The sequence below is a fragment of the Oryx dammah genome, unplaced genomic scaffold, assembly GCF_014754425.2.
Source record: "Oryx dammah isolate SB20612 unplaced genomic scaffold, SCBI_Odam_1.1 HiC_scaffold_10, whole genome shotgun sequence".
Taxonomy (NCBI): Eukaryota; Metazoa; Chordata; class Mammalia; order Artiodactyla; family Bovidae; genus Oryx; species Oryx dammah.
The window spans coordinates 79,161,658-79,177,283 of NW_024070194.1; the positions used below are offsets into that span (position 1 = coordinate 79,161,658).

General features: G+C 40.0%; 1 long non-coding RNA gene across 1 annotated transcript; it reads left to right on the forward strand.

Moving 5' to 3' along the window:
* Positions 1-3,554: 3,554 nt before the first annotated feature.
* Positions 3,555-14,983, forward strand: LOC120869184. Its single transcript, XR_005722459.1, has 3 exons — positions 3,555-3,669; positions 6,055-6,057; positions 14,972-14,983. It is a non-coding gene; the product is annotated as an uncharacterized LOC120869184 (long non-coding RNA).
* The last annotated feature ends 643 nt before the right edge of the window (positions 14,984-15,626 follow it).

Consider the following 15,626-nt stretch of genomic DNA (forward strand, 5'->3'; position numbering starts at 1 on the left):
CATTTCTGAAGGACAGCTTTGTCAAGTAAAGTATTCTGGCTAGCAGTTTTTTTCTTTCTGCATTTTGAATATATTACCATGTTTCCTGGACTGTAATTTGCCTGCTGAGAAATCTGCTGACATACTTAAGAGTGGTTCTCTGTATATGACAGTTTTTTTCTCTTGCTGTTTTTGAAATTCTCTCTTTCTTTGAACAGTTTTATTATGCTATGTCTTGGAGAAGATCTTTCAGGTTGAAATTTTAGAGGGAAAATTTGTGCTTCACAAACTTGGATTTCCAAATTTCTCCCCAGACTTGGGAAATTTTCAGTCATTATCTCTTTAAGTAAGTACTCTGCACCTTTCTCCCTTTCTTCTCTGGGTCTCTGGTTTTGATAATGGTAACCCAATAGAGATCATAATGTCACATTTGATGTAAATTTAGCAATATCTCAAAGGGTAAATATTATCATCCTCATTTTATTGAATCTAAAACTAAGGTCCAGTGCCCCACCTAACAGTTTATGATTGGAAGCTATAGAGACAACACTCTAATGCAAATTTTCCATTTAAATGATTAATATCTTTTTTTTTTTTTTTGTACCAGACCTGGCTCTATTAGAATGGCACTCAACAACAGAAGACTCAGATGACCATTATATCTACAACTGTGGGCAAGAATCCCTTAGAAAAAGTGGAGTAGCCATCATAGTCAAAAAGAGTCCAAAATGTAGTACTTGCATGCAATCTCAAAAATGACAAAATGATCTCCGTTCGTTTCCAAGGCAAACCATTCAATATCACAGTAATCCAAGTCTATGCCCCAACCAGCAATGCTGGAAAAGCTGAAGTTGAACGGTTCTATGAAGACCTATAAGACCCTTTAGAACTAACACCCAAAAAGATGTCCTTTTCATTATAGGGGACTGAAATGCAAAAGTAGAAAATCAAAAGATACCTGGAGAAACAGGCAAATTTGGCCTTGGAGTACAAAACAAAACAGGGCAAAGGCTAACAGAATTTTGCCAAGAGAACACACTGGCCATAGCAAACACCCTCTTCCAACAACATAAGAGAAGACTCTACACATAGACATCACCAGATGGTCAACACCGAAATCAGACTGATTATATTCTTTGCAGCCAAAGATGGAGAAGCTCTATACAGTCAGCAAAACAAGACCGGGAGCTGACTGTGGCTCAGATCATGAACAGCTTGTTGCCAAACTCAGACTTAAATTGAAGAAAGTAGGGAAAACCGCTGGACCATTCAGGTATGATCTAAATTAAATCCCTTATGATTATACAGTGGAAGTGACAAATAGATTCAAGAGATTAGATCTGATAGACAGAGTGCATGAAGAACTATGGACAGAGGTTCCTAATATTGTACAGGAGGCAGTGATCAAGACCACACCCCCAAAAAGGAAATGCAAAAAGGCAAAATGGTTGTATGGATGTGAAAGTTGAACTATAAAGAAAGCTGAGTGCCGAGGAATTGATGCTTTTGAACTGTGGTGTTGGAGAAGACTCTTGAGAGTCCCTTCGACTGCAAGGAGATCCAATCAGTCCATCCTAAAGAAAATCAGTCCTGAATATTCATTGGAAGGACTGATGCTGAAGCTGAAGCTCCAATACTTTGGCTACCTGATGCCAAAGTACTGACTCATTTGAATAGACCCTGATGCTGGGAAAGATTGAAGGCGGCAGGAGAAGGGGATGACAGACGTTGAGATGGTGGGATGGCATCACCATTACTCATGGACATGAGTTTGAGTAAGCTCTGGGAGTTGGTGATGGACAGGGAAGCCTGGTGTGCTGCAGTCCATGGGGTCACAAAGAGTCGGACATGACTGATTGGCTGAACTGATACAAACCAATACAGTTTGTATTGGCTTTTGTTTTTATTTTTTCAGATTCCCAGAATGTTATAAATTTCCCCACATAGCAATTTCATATTCTGTATCCCTTTGCAGAATCTCTGCCCATAAAAATTATTATTGCTTCAGATTTCCAGTTGTTTAGGAAGAATTTTATTTTATTAAGTTATAAATGAGAAATGAATTATTTAAGAAACAAAGCAAAATGAAACCCTGAGTTAGAGAGAATGAAAAGCATATTGAGCTTCCTGAGAGGTGATTTGGGCCTTATTGTTCAGATTCTAAACATAGTAAACAGAAAACAGAGTCCACAACTGTATCCTGGAAAATATTCATGGACTAGACAGAAAAATATTAAGTCATAGAAAGCTCACAGCATTGATTTTTGTAGTCAGAGCACCTGTGTGCTTTAGTTTCTAGATGAGCTATTACTATTAAAATTGTTTAATCTTTCTGGATCTCTGTTTTCTCATCTGCAGAACATAGGAACAATAAAGCTTAGTCTTCTCTTGGGGTTGTAAAGATCAAATGAAATAATAGCCATTACTATTGGCTTTTGTGCTCCTCCCAGTATGCTCTGAGGGCAGGCTCCATCACTGTACTCCTATTATTCTGCACTCTGTTTCAACATGTGAGTCTTTTCCCCACACCACCAATCTGGGTATCCTATAATCCCACTCAATTCTGACAGTATTTACCTGGAGGGAGCATCAGATTCCACAGGTTAAAGGCTCAGTCCCCAAGACAGACTTCCACTTCAGATACCAGTCACAGTCCATTTTGTTGCTTTTGTTTCTGAACAACCAGCTATAAATTACATTATCCCACAACCCAATCCTTGTGCTTGATTAATTTGCTAGAGTGGTTCACAGAATTCAGGAAACCAGTTTACTCACTGGATTACTGATTTATTACAAAGTATGTTAAATGACACAAATCAACAGCCAGATGAAGAGATTCATAGGGTCAATGTATGGGAGGTGTATGAGGAGTCTGTGCTCTCTGACCATGCCACTCTCCCCAAATTTTTACTTGTTCACTGCCCTAGAAGCTCTCTTTCCTTCTTTTCTTTCTTTCTTTCCTCTCTTTGTCTTTCTTTCTTAATGGAGGCTTCATTACATAAGCATGGTTAATTAAATCATAGGCCATGGATAATTAAGCTCAATTTCCATCTCCTTTCCCTTCCCCCATGGCTGCCAGTGGTGGGTGGAGGGCGCAGGAGACTGAAAGTCCTGACCCTCCAACAAGCTAGAAGCCTGCTTTCTTAGGTTGTTGTTTTCATTCAGTCACTGAGTTGTGTCCAGCTCTTTTGGATGTTGTGCCCAACTCTTTTGGATGTTGTGCCCAAGTCGCAAAATCTCCCAGTGACCACCAGGGAGCCGATATCCGATGCAAAAGCAAGAGAGTTTTTATTACAAAGCTCGAGCTGGGGCTCCCACTGATACCTACGCAGTGGCTATAGGGAAGAGCCCCGAGTTTTGGGTTACATTGCTTATATAGGGTATTCTCGCGCGAGAAATGAAAAATGGAAGTTTCCGGGTTGGGAGATGTCTAATTGGTTACCTTCTGTGGAAGGGTTAGGTGTTGGTTTTTGATTGGTTTTTATTTTCCCGGGCTGGCCCCGGGTTCTGATTGGTTCCCATTACCTAGGTAGACTACGTTAAGTCAGGAGATTTTGGTCTGGGGTCTGATTTGCTCGAGGGTGGTGGGGTGAGGTCAGGGGATTTCCAAAGGCTCTTGGATTTTCAAAGGCTCTTTTCCTGGAACCTTACAAAATGGAGTTTTTCTGCTAACAAAATGGAATAGCTTAGGTCCTTCATTGGACCCCATGAACTGCAGTATGCCAGGCTTCCCTGTCTGTTGAGGTCCTTTAATGGACCAGAACCTGGTGGTCTGGAGTCGACCAATAAGAAAGTAAAGGAGAGAGAAAGAGGCTGATATTCCTTGGTTTACACAGAAAGCCAATAAAGCCCCTGCACGGGGCTTGCTCTGTTCACGAAGGCCTCAGGAGCCCTCTCGATGGGGTGAAAGCGCAGAGTGCCTTCTCGAGAGGGTCTTAGAAGCCCGGGCAGGAAAGTGAACTCAGAGAGCCTCTGCCCTCCAGGGTATCAGCCTGAAAAAGAGAGAGAGGGAGAGAGAGAGAGAGAAAGAGAAAGAGAAAGAAAGACATGGGGACCAAAGCTCTGATGGAGCAAAGGTGTTTTAATCAACATGGTGTGGGCATATATACTGTCTTACAAGGTAGTTATTCTCAGCAAAGATAAAGATTATAATTCCAGACTTACAAAATATAGGCGATCCATATTAAAGAGAGAGAGAGTTGTAAACAATCACTTTTACAGTATGGTTCACAAGAAGGAAGAGGGTACTTATCACCGTATAGAAAAACTAATGAAGGAAATGCCTGGATTCCTCAGCCCCTGGGAGAGGCTTGCCTCTCCTCTTAATTCCCGAGTATTAAGGAATTAATAAGGAACAGAGAATTCCTGACAGATCCAAAACAGCACACAGAAAGCCTCCTGTTAAATGCTTCCTGACACCTGTCCTTCACTATCTACTAGAATTTGCTGAAACTCATGCCTATTGAGTTGATGATGCAATCCAAATGTCTCATCCTCTGTCCCCTCCTCCTCCTGCCTCAGTCTTTCCCAGCATCAGGGCCTTTTTCCAATGAGTCAGCTCTTTGCATCAGGTGGCCAAAGTATTGAAGTTTCAGCTTCATCCTCAGACCTTCCAGTGCATATTCAAGGTTGATTTCCTTTAGAATTCACTGGTTTGATATCCTTGCTGTCCAAGAGACTCTCAAGAGTCTTCTCTAGCAATACAATTGGAAGCATCAGTTATTTGGCACTCAGCCTTCTTTATGGTCCAACTCTCACATCTCTCTCTCACATTCTTAGGGAACCTAGGGCTTTCTGAAAGTCACCTCATTAGCATAATAAAAGATATCATTATGATTCTCCACACTTAAACTACAAGTCTTTTAGGAGCTCTGTACCAGGAAAGTGAAAAGAACACCAAATGTATATTTCTTATTATTAATATAAATCACAATATTATAGATCCTAAGTCAGCCTTCTCAGGAGAGAAGAATAAGCCTGTCATTTTTCAGCTTAAGATTCCTTCCATGTAGCAAAGCCAATAGGAAAATAGTTAAGACCATGTGAATATGGCATCATTAGATTTATTATAGACTGACCCTGACCAAGGCCAGGGAGAGAAATATCTCTTGGGCCTAGAAACTCCTACACAAATAGGTTCGGTTTAATCCCTTTATAAATAACTGAAGAGTGTTTTCATTTTGACTTTATCCTTTGTGATCTAAATACCAAGGTGGCCCTAGAGGCCACTGCTAGATCCACCTCTAATTACTATTTACTTCACTTGGGTATATTTTTTCTCATTAACAGATGGGAGCAGGCAGGTCCTCACGGAGGCAACCCCCAGTGGGTATGTTCACGCTCGGTGGAACTCCCTGCCCTACTGGGTCACATTCCGCCTATGTTCTGGCTCAGATCACTTACATGATTTCAAGAATATAAACAATTCCCACTTTTCCCCTCTTCATAATATTTGTTTCTTCACAAAGTTTTGGTGACCTGAATACATTGTCCTGAATTCACTGGTTTCATACATTCCATTTTTACAGCTGACCTCAATATCTTTCCCTCCTTTGCTACAATAAACTCCCCAACAGATCCTCACAGGCTCCTTATAGTGAAAAGACCATGAATAAACATTAGACTCTTCATAAATTTCACATTGCTAATGTTAGGTTTGTGTTGCTAATTTCAAACCTAAAACATTAGCAAGGGTGAGCTAGTTATTCAGACACAAGTTAGGGTACATTTTGTCTTTCTTTTCTCCTGGTTTTTGCTCCTGCCCTTCTACATCTTTCAGGCTTCCCTTGTGGCTTAGCTGGTAAAGAATCCGCCTGCAACGTGGGAGACCTGGGTTCAATCCCTGGGCTGGGAAGATCCCCTGGAGAAGGGAAAAGCTACCCACTCCAGTATTCTAGCCTGGAGAATTTCATTGACTGTATAGTCCCTGGGGTTGCAAAGAGTCGGACACGACTGAACAACATTCACTTTCACTTTCTACTTCTTTCAAGGTCCTCTCCTGTTCCTCCAAAAGGTTTTAATTCTACCAATCCTGGTATTGAAAATTGCCTATAAACACTTCCTTTATTTGTATAGATTGTCTCTGGCATGTATTGTTTGTAGAATACATTTATTAATTTGCTCAAGAACTGCTTTGCAATATTACTTTGCTTGCTCTCTGTACCACATATTTATCTTTCATAATGTTCAGTTTCATGCTAATAGCACTTCTCCCTGCCTAGAATTTTAACCTTGAGAACAAGAACTGTTGATTATGCTTCTAGGTAATAGCACTCTGCTCCACCTAATGCCTTCATTTAGGAGGTCTTTCAGGAATTATTGCTTGTATTTTTGTAATAGGGACTCCACCTAATGCCTTCATTTAGGAGGTCTTTCAGGAATTATTGCTTGTATTTTTGTTTTAAACATATATTTCCTACATTTTGCCAAAGGAAATTAAATTGAGCTGGTACTTTAACCACTTTCAACTCTTTTACTCTGTGTATGCATGTATGCATAAAGTTTTTTTGTCTTTTTATACAGTTCATGAGGTTCTCACGGCAAGTATATACTGGGGTGGTTTACCATTCCCTCCTCCAGTGGATCACGTTTTGTCAGAACTTGCCACTATGACCCGTACATCTTGGGTGGCTTGACATGGCATGGCTCATAGTTTCACTGAGTTACGCATAACATAGTAGTGATACATGACAAGGTAGTGATCTGTGAATGTGTCTGTTGTCACCCTGTTTTTTTAACCTATATGCTGAGCACATCATGAGAAATGTTGGGCTGGATGAATTACTAGCTGGAATCAAGATGGGTGGGAGAAACATTAACAACATCAGATATGCAGATGATACCAGTCTCATGGCAGAAAGAGAAGAGGAACTAAAGAACCTCTTGATGAGGGTGGAGGAGAGTGAAAGAGCTGGCTTAAAACTAAATATTAAAAAGAACTAAGATCGTGACAGCCAGCCCCGTTACTTCATGCCAAATAGAAGGGGAAAAGGTGGAAGCAGTGACAGATTTCCTCTTCTTGAGCTCTAAAATCACTGCAGATAGTGACTGCAGCCATGAAATCAGAAGACGATTGCTTCTTGGCAGGAAAGCTATGACAAACCTAGACAGAATGTTGAAAAGCAGAGATATTACTCTGCCAACAAAGATCTGTATAGTCAAGGCTATGGTCTTCCCGGGGGTCATGGAGGATTGTGAGAGTTGGACTGTAAGGGTAGAGCACCAAAGAATTGATTCCTTTGAACGTAATGCTGGAGAAGACTTCTGAGAGTCCCTTGGAAAGCAAGGAGATCAAACCAGTCAATCTTAAACAAAATCAACCCTGAATACTCATTGAAAAGACTGATGCTGATGCTGAAGCTGAAGCTTCAGTATTTTGGTCGCCTGATGTGAACAGCCAACTCACTGGAAAAGTCCCTGATGCTGGGAAATATTGAGGGCAGAAGAAGAGGGTGTCAGAGGATGAGATGGCTGGATGGTATCACCGATGCAATGGACATAAACTTAGGCAAACTTCAGGAAATGGGTACAGAGAGGGAGGCCTGGCATGCTGCAGTCCATGGGGTCACAAAGAGTTGGACATGACTGGGTGACTGAACAGCAATAACATATAAAGATTTACTTTTTAATTGAAAAGTTAATGCAGCAAAGTTGTTGTGTGTAGGTGGTGATGATAGATCATGGTGGTACCTGGTAGAACTTCCACAAATTAGGAACAATTATCATCCATGTTCAACAAAAGCTTCTTATGTATCATGCTGCAGTATAATTTTCATGTCAATGTATGGCAAAACCAATACAGTATTGTAAAGCAAAATAAAGTAAAAATTAAAAAAAAAAAATTTGATTTTTGTCTCTAGTTCCTGGAACAGATCTTCAAAAACCATTGGAATTTCCTCAGTGATAGGAGTATTTTTGCTATTCATAATGAGCCACTTTCCACCATACCTGAGTTTATGCTAATAAGATAACTTAAGATTGGGGCCTTATAGAGTTTTAGGATGGGGGCTTATGACCAGAAAAATCAAGCACCTGATTGGAAGGTTGAGACTTTCAGCCCCATCCCCCAACCACTGAGGAGGGGAGAGTAGCTGGAGATGGAGTTTAATCATGTGGCTAATGGTTTAATCAAGCAGGTCTACTCAATAAAACCTCAATTAAAAAGCTCAAAATGAGGCTTGGGTTTATACATGTAACATGCTGGTAGCACAGTGGACCCTAACTCCACAGGGGTCAGGCCCTACACTCAGAACCTGCCAGACTTTGCATCCCATGTGTCTCTTCACCTGACTATTCATTTGTATACTTCCTAATAAAATGATAATTGTAAGTATATTGTTCTGATGAATTCTACAAGTTGTTTCAGTTAATTATCAAACTTGAGCGGGGATAGGAAGCCTTGAATTTGTAGCTTTCAACCATAAGTGTGGGTGGCATGGGGACCCTGTGGCCGTGCAGCTGGCGTGTGAAGGGGTGGGGAGGGGGCAGTCTCATGGGACTGAGCCATCAACCTGGGAGGTATGTGCTAGCTCCTGGTAATTCACATCAGAATGGAATTGAATTATTGGACACCCAGCTGGTATCAGAAAGTTAGTGTCAGAAAGTCCTCAGTACTGGGCTAAGCAGTATATTTTCTCATCTTGGCTTCACTACAGTAAATCCATGAGGTAAGTGTGGCTTTTGTTATCCTCTTATGCAAATAAGGAAGTTAAGGCACACTTCTCCAAGATCAGAGGCCTGGTTTCTTTTCTTTTCTTTTTTTTTTTTAAGGTTTAACATACATTAGATTTACTATATTAAAAATCTTTAAGTAATGCTTCAAAAAATAGTTTCAAATCTAAATGTCACATTTATTTATTAAGATTTCTTTTCTGGGGGATTTAATCTGATTTTATTTAACTGAAGGATAATTGCTTTACAGAATTTTGTTGTTTTCTGCCAAATATCAATTGAATCAGCCACAGGTATACATATGTCCCCTCCTCTTGAACCTCCCTCCCATCTACCTCCCCACCCCACCCCTCTAGGTTGTTACAGAGTCCCTGTGTGAGTTCCCTGAGTCATCCAGCAAATTCCCATTGGCTATCTATTTTACATACGGTAATATAAGTTTCTATGTCACTCTCTCCATACATCTCACCCTCTCCTACCCTTTCCCTGTGTTCATAAGTCTGTTCTCTATGTCTGTTTCTCCATTGCAGCCCTGCAAACAAATTCATGGGTACCATCTTTCTAGATTCTATATATATGTGTTAGTATGTGATATTTATCTTTCTCTTTCTGACTTACTTCACTCTGCATAATAGGCTCTAGGTTCATCCTCCTCATTAGAACTGACTCAAATGCGTTCCTTTGTACGACTGAGTAATATTCCATTGTGTATATGTACCATTACTTCTTTATCCATTCATCTGTCGATGGACATCTAGGTTACTTCCATGTTCTAGGTATTGTAAATAGTGTTGCAATGAACACTGAGGTATGTCTTTTTCAATTTTGGTTTCCTCAGGCTATATGCCGAGCAGTGGGATTGGTGGGTCATATGGTGGTTTTATTACTAGCTTTTTAAGGAATCTCCATATCATCTTCCATAGTGGTTATACCAATTTACATTCCCACCAACAAAAGGGTTCCCTTTTCTCCACAGCCTCTCTAGCATTTACTGTTTGTAGACTTTTTAATGATGGCCATTCTGACCAGTGTGGGGTGATATCTCATTGTAGTTTTAATTTGCATTTCTCTAATAATGAGTGAAACTGAGCATTTTTTCATGTGTTTGTTAATCATCTATGTTCTTCTTGGAGAAATGTCTGTTTAGGTCTTTTTCCCGCTTTTTGATTGGGTTGTTTGTTTTTCTGCTATTGAGTTGTCTGAGCTGCTTGTGTATTTTGGAAATTAACTCCTTGTCAGTTGTTTCATTTGCTATTATTTTCTCCTATTCTGAGGGTTGTCTTTTCATCTTGAGTAGAGTTTCCTTTCCTGTGCCAAAGGTTTTAAGCTTAATTAGGTCTCACCTGTTTACTTTTGTTTTTTATTTCCATTACTGTAGGAGGTGGGTCATAGAAGATCTTGCTTGGATTTATGTCATGGAGTGTTCTGCCTAAGTTTTCCTCTAAGAGTTTTACAGTTTCTGGTCTTACATTTAGGTCTTTAATCCATTTTGAGTTTATCTTTAAGGTGTATGGTGTCATTTCATTCTTTTACATGTAGCTGTCCAGTTTTCCCAGCACTGCTTATTGAAGAGGCTGCCTTTGCCCCATTGTATATTCTTGTCTCCTTTGTCAAAAATAAGGTACCCATAGGTGCGTGGGTTTTTCTCTGTGCTCTCTGCCTTCTTCCATTTGTCTATATTTTTGTTTTTATGCCAGTACCACACTGTCTTGATAACTATAGCTTTGTATATAGTCAGAAGTCAGGAAAGTCGTTTCCTCCAGCTCCATTCTTCTTTCTCAAGACTGCTTTGGCTATTCAGGGTCTTTTGTGTTTCCATATGAATTGTGAATTTTTTTTTTCTAGTTCTGTGAAAAATGCCATTGGTAATTTGATAGGGATTACATTGAATCTGTAGATTGCATTTGGTAGTATAGTCATTTTCACAATATTGATTCTTCCTACCCAGGAACATGAAATATCTCTCCATTTGTTTATGTCATCTTTGATTTATTTCATCATTGTCTTATAATTTTCTTTATAAAGTTCTTTTGTCTCCTTCAGTTTCAGTTCAGTTTAGTCACTCAGTTGTGTCCGACTCTGTGATGCCATGAATCGCAGCACACCAGGCCTCCCTGTCCATCACCAACTCCCGGAGTTCACTCAGACTCATGTCCATCGAGTTGGTGATGCCATCCAGCCATCTCATCCTCTGTCATCCCCTTCTCTCCCTGCCCCCAATCCCTCCCAGCATCAGAGTCTTTTCCAATGAATCAGCTCTTCGCATGAGGTGGCCAAAGTACTGGAGTTTCAGCTTTAGCATCATTCCTTCCAAAGAAATCCCAGGGCTGATCTCCTTCAGAATGGACTAGTTGGATCTCTTTGCAGTCCAAGGGACTCTCAAGAGTCTTCTCCAACACCACAGTTCAAAAGCATCAATTCTTTGGAGCTCAGCTTTCTTTACAGTCCAACTCTCACATCCATACATGACTACTGGAAAAACCATAGCCTTGACTAGACGGACCTTTGTTGGCAAAGTAATGTCTCTGCTTTTCAATATGCTATCTAGTTTGGTCTTACTTTTCTTTCAAGGAGTAAGTGTCTTTTAATTTCATGGCTGCAGTCACCACCTGCAATGATTTTTGGAACCCCCCAAAATAAAGTCTGACACTGTTTCTACTGTTTCCCCATCTAGGTGATGGGACCAGATGCCATGATCTCTGTTTTCTGAATCGTGAGCTTTAAGCCAACGTTTTCACTCTCCACTTTCACTTTCATCAAGAGGCTTTTTAGTTCCTCTTCACTTTCTGCCATAAGGGTGGTGTCATCTGCATATCCGAGGTTATTGATATTTGTCCCAGCAACCTTGATTCCAGCTTGTGCTTCTTCCAGCCCAGCATTTCTCATGATGTACTCTGCATATAGGTTAAATAAGCAGGGTGACAATATACAGCTTTGACATACTCCTTTTCCTATTTGGAACCAGTCTGTTGTTCCATGTCCAGTTCTAACTGTTGTTTCCTGAAATAGAGGAAAACAACAGAATGGGAAAGACTAGAGATCTCTTCAAGAAAATTAGAGATACCAAGGGAACATTTCATGCAAAGATGGGCTTGATAAAGGATAGAAATGGTATGGACCTAACAGAAGCAGAAGATATTAAGAAGAGGTGGCAAGAATATACAGAAGAACTGTACAAAAAAGATCTTCACGACCAAGATAGTCATGATGGTGTGATCACTCACTTAGAGCCAGATACCCTGGAATGTGAAGTCAAGTGGACCTTAGAAAGCATTGCTACGAACAAAGTTATTGAAGGTGATGGAATTCCAGTTGAGCTCTTTCAAATCCTGAAAGATGATGCTGTGAAAGTGCTGCACTCAATATGCCAGCAAATTTGGAAAACTTAGCAGTGGCCACAGGACTGGAAAAGGTCAGTTTTCATTCCAATCCCAAAGAAAGGCAATGCCAAAGAATGCTCAAACTGCCACACAATTGCACTCATCTCACATGCTAGTAAAGTAATGCTCAAAATTCTCCAAGCCAGGCTTCAGCAATACGTGAACCATGAACTTCCAGATGTTCAAGCTGGTTTTAGAAAAGGCAGAGGAACCAGAGATCAAATTGCCAACATCCTCTGGATCATCAAAAAAGAGAATTCCAGAAAAACATCTATTTCTGCTTTATTGACTATGCCAAAGCCTTTGTCTCGTTAGGTAGGTTTATTTTATTCTTTTTTTTTTTTTTTTTTGCAGTGGTAAATGGGATTGATTCCTTAATTTCTCCTTCTATAGGAATGCAAGTGATTTCTATGTATTGATTTTGTTTCCCACGATTTGCTAAATTCACTAATTAGCTCTAATAATTTTCTGATAGTATCTTTACGGTTTTCTATACATTATCATGTCATCTGCAAACAATGAGAATTTTGCTTCTTTTTTTCTGATCTGGATTCCTTTTATTTTTTTTTTTCTTCTCTGATTGCCAAAGCTAGGACTTCCACAACTATGTTGATTATTAGTAGAGAGAGTAAACACCCCTGTCTTGTTCCTGATCTTAGAGGGAATGCTATCAGTTTTTCACCATTAAGAATAATGTTTGCTGTGGGCTTATCATATATGGCCTTTACTATGTTGAGGTAGGTTCCTTCTATAACCATTTTTTAAGAATTTTTAACATAAATGGGTGCTGCATTTTGTCAAAGGCTTTTTCTGCATCTATAGATATTATCATATGGTTTTTATCTTTCAATTTGTTAATATGGTGTATCACATTGATTGATTTACATATATTGAAGAACCCTTGTATCCTGGGAATAAACCCAACTTGATCATGGTGTGTGAGCTTTTCAATGTGTTGTTGAATTCTGTTTGCTAGAATTTTGTTGAAGATTTTTATATCTGTGTTCATCAGTGATATTGGCCTGTAGTTTTCTTTTTTGTGTTGTCTTTGCTGGTTTTGGTATCAGGGTGATGGTGGCCTTGTAGAATGAGTTTGGAAGTGGTCTTTCCTCTGCAATTTTTTGAAGAGTTTTAGGATGATAAGCATTAGCTCTTCTCTAAATGTTTGATAGAATTCACCTCTGAAGCCATCTGGAGGCCAGGTTTCTTGATGTGAAATTCCAGTGATGTGATTCATACTGCTCCCAAAACTACAGTTTCATAAGCTGAGGATAACCCACTTGGCAGTATGGAAGTAAAAGAATGCTGGACCTCTCCTGCTCATTTGCATAACCTTTTGGCCTTATCTTTTACTCCACCTATTGTTACAGTGACCAGTTCAGGACATTCCTTGATCATCTTTGGGGGGAATGTATTTCATTAAGACCAGCCACTCCCTTTTTATGCAAGTACCTTAAGGAACAGCTCAGCATCTACACCTGTGCAACCAGATGAGAGGGGATGTGGACTCTTAACGAATGAGTAACGGAAGCCAATGAGTGGGTAAACGGTCTCTATTTTGTCTCTGTGGTATGTTTTATAAGATTCTTCAAAAAAGTCTTATGTGGTCAAGGATCAGTTGCCACATAGTGGTGTCTTACTTGACAACATATTCCTGTTTTGTTTCTCTTTCCTGCCCTGGGGTCCTCTTTCTATACCATATTCCTGTTCCCTGAGATTATTTTGCAAATATACTACCTACATTTTTGCAAGCTGTGCTTGCCAAAGAAACCAGCTGAAGACAAAACACTGCTAAATTCAGTCAGAGAAATACTGATGACACCTTAATGACACAAAGGCACAGAGGTAAACAGGCTCTCACTGAATTTAATGCTCCTGCACAAACTCTGATTTGTAGTGAAATAAAATATGTTGAAACTAATTAAAAGTGTCTCACATCATGGAATTTTTTCAAAGGGATTACTGTGAACTAATAACATCTGAAATGATGAAGGGTATGACAATTGAAAAATTAACAGCAATGAAGTGTGTTCATTAAAACTTATGGAAAAACTAACATGAAGAGATTTCAGAGTAGATAGGACATTATTTTATGTGAGTTTAAATTGTGTTCTATTTTAAATAAAATTTCAATTTTATATTATTCCAAATCTGAGAGATCTAGAATAAAAAAGTATTAAAAAAGTATTATCTGGCTAAAGAAGGTCAGTGGCTGTATCATAGTGATGTCTGCATCCTCACTTCATTTGGGGTCTGACACATAATAGACATTTAACAAAATGTGTGTTGAATGGACAGAATTTTAAAACTGATAATCAGAGGTTATAGTGGATTAAATTGGGCTACCAAAAATGTATGTCCACATTCTAACCCCAGGATACCTGTAAATGTGAACTTATTTTGAAAAATATGTCTGTAATAATTAATTGATGGATCTCAAGATGAGATCCACCTGGATTAATAAAGTGGATCCTAGATCCAAGGGCAAATATCCCTACAGGAAGAGAAGAAGAAACCAACAGAAGGGAAGACCATGAGAAGTTGAAGGCAGAGACTGGAGTTACGGAGCCACAAAGCAACAGAGAGGCAAGAAAAGGATTTATCTCTAGAGCCTCCGGAGGAAGTGTGACCTGCCAACAGCTTGGTTATAGACTTCTGGTCTCCAGACCTGTGAGAGAAAATTTCTTTGGTCTCAAGCCACTGTTGTTGCTGCTCAGTGGCTATGTCCGACTTTTTGGCACCCCATGGACTGCAGCACTCCAGGCTTCCCTGTCTTTCACTAACTTCCAGAGTTTGCACAAATTCATGTCCATTGAGTTGGTGATGCCATCTAACCATCTCTTCCTCTGCTGCCCCCTTTTCCTTTTACCTTCAGTCTCTCCCAGCATCAGGGTTTTTTCCAATGAGTCATCTCTTCACATCAGATAGCCGAAGTATTGGAGCTTCAGCTTCAGCATCAGTTGTTCCAGTGAGTATTCAGGGTTGATTTCCTTTAGGATGGACTAGTTTGATCTCCTTACTGTCCCTTGGACAGTAAGGAGATCAAACTCAATAGTCTTCTCCAGCACCACAATTTGAAAGTATCAGTTCTTCATTGCTCAGCCTTTTTTATGGTCCAACTTTCACATCTATACATGACTACTGGAAAAACCACAACTTTGACTATTCAGACGTTTGTCGGCAAAGTGATGTCTCTTCTTTTTAATACACTATCTAGGTTTGTCATCGGAGGAGGCAATGGCACCCACTCCAGTACTCTTGCCTGGAAAATCCCATGGACAGAGGAGCCTGGTAGGCTGCAGTCCATGGGGTCGCTGAGGGTCGGACACGACTGAGTGACTTCACTGTCACTTTTCACTTTCATGCATTGGAGAAGGAAATGGCAACCCACTCCACTGTTATTGCCTGGAGAATCCTGGGGATGGGAGAGCCTGGTGGGTTGCCGTCTATGGGGTCGCACAGAGTCGGACACTACTGACGTGGCTTAGCAGCAGCAGCAGCAGGTTTATCACAGCTTTTCTTCCAAGGAGAAAGAATCTTTTAATTTCTTGGCTGCAGTCACCTTCTTCAGTGATTTTGGAGTCGAAGAAATTAAAA